The sequence below is a fragment of the Cuculus canorus genome, chromosome Z (genome assembly GCF_017976375.1).
Source record: "Cuculus canorus isolate bCucCan1 chromosome Z, bCucCan1.pri, whole genome shotgun sequence".
In the NCBI taxonomy this organism is placed as follows: domain Eukaryota; kingdom Metazoa; phylum Chordata; class Aves; order Cuculiformes; family Cuculidae; genus Cuculus; species Cuculus canorus.
In genome coordinates, this window is record NC_071441.1 from 54,598,433 (window position 1) to 54,600,457 (window position 2,025).

A 2,025-nucleotide genomic window follows, 5' to 3' on the forward strand; every position below is an offset into this window, starting at 1 on the left:
AATCTTGGAATGAAATGTGGCAATGTATTTGCTATATGCAAGTTCAAATTTCCTGCTTAGCAATGCAACTAATAGTAAATTAATGCAGTAAAACTTGAAACAATGTGTTGTTCTTCAGACACACAGAATACTTTATATCCTTGCATGTACTTGCTTTGAATTAATGTTATATTAACTTTCATCCACATCTACTCTCTGAATAAGCTCAAATTCAAAGCAGGGATTTAGGAAGACTGACCTTAAAAACAGTAATAGCCATGTCATGAAATAAGTAAAACATGAATAAGAACTGGGATCACCGAAAAGGTCTGATGTTCTGGAGAGACTGATAAGCACATCGGCAGAAATAACTAGCGGAGGAGGAAACAAAAAATCGAGTTCAAGGATGACTTGAAGATTTCATATTCTTGGAACAATGTTAGTGCTCTATGAATGCCCTTTCTGCCTCATTAACCACAGCCAGTGAGCAGTGGAATTACATTGTCACCAGGAGGTGAAGTTGCAATGTGCTAGAGAATTATTTTCCTAGTGCTTTTAGACTTTTATTCTCCCAGTTCATTCACCAGCTGAAACAATTCACATTGCCTGTGAAGGTGACACATTATTCACAGATAAAGCAAGACTTCAGTCATTCTCTACAGCCCCTAGAAGCAAAACAAAGCATTAAACAAACCATTTCACAATGGACAGTTAGAAATACAGTGAAGATTACTGTCACTTCCAGTATTATGACTGGGTTTTTTTCCCACCACTGAAACACCCAAACAATGCCTGGATTTCTGATATGCCACTTGCAGTCAAAGCCACCCTTTTCCTCCTTCCCAATGTCTCCCCAATAGATCAGTAAGGATGATGGAGGAACGATGTCTCCACTTTTATCCCATTCACGTCAATGGGGAAGCCCACTATTGAGTTTACTAGAAAGCCTCACCATGATCTAGTGATTCCTTCCCCCCTTCTGTCTTTTGTGCCATAACTACTCTGTAGAGAAAATAAAAAAAATCACCACTGCCAACAAACAAAAACAAAAACAAAAAAAAAAAGGAAAACCAGAATCGTCACAGTAGATTGAAACACTAAACTTGGTAAAAACTACCAGAAGCCAGGAAAGTGTGATCTAAACCTGCTGCTCATAGTCATGCAGTGGCATTACATTATCTAGTCAAAACATTCCCAGTTAACGGAAGTTTTCCAACTTGATTTTTCTGCCTTTTCTCTTGTTTCGTTTGAACATTATTAGTCACTCCATGCACGGTTGATGAGCGCTTTCAACATAGGTTAAAAGGGCCATATAAATTCCACGTATATTTGACGGCACTTGGCTAGCTAGAGAAGTGGTTTTCCTTTACCTCATGTAATGCAATGTAATCAGCATAGTGGGGTGTAGGAGATACATTTATACGTTGAAAAAAAAATTTTTGAACATGTGACTTGAATTGTTGTTTACTTGACTGCAGTTGTTACATTTTATAAATAATACTTTTTTTGATGATGTGGTGAGGTCATAAGTAAGGCAAAACACATGGAGAAGTAGAGTCATTCTGCAAGACCTGCTGACAGTTGGAAAAAAATACGTGCTTTTAGGCAGGGAGGATCTTCTTCGGGTCCAAAATGACGAATATCAGGAAAAAAGCTAACCTATGTTCAGCTTTCAATTTGTCCACTCTGTTTCAAACCTGAAAGGCTTGTCAGCCAATCAATATATGACAAGATACAATACATCTCCAGACAACTTTTGCTTAACTCCCCTGACGTATTGTTTGGCTAGTGGACCACAGGTAGTTCTCAGTAGTTAATCTTTCATTTCATGGTGCACCCTTCTGTTTGGCTATTTGACAGCTGGAGTCCAAGCTCTTTTGATGGAAAAACAGTCAGGCTGAATCTGCACTCAAGCTGCAGCGATTTCAGAAATAAAACAGCTCTTGGCACTACAGCTCACCTATTGTTTCCCACTGCACAAGAAGCAGTAGCTGTGGGAAGATTATCAAATGCTTCGTTAACCTAAATCAGAAACTGCTTCCACAA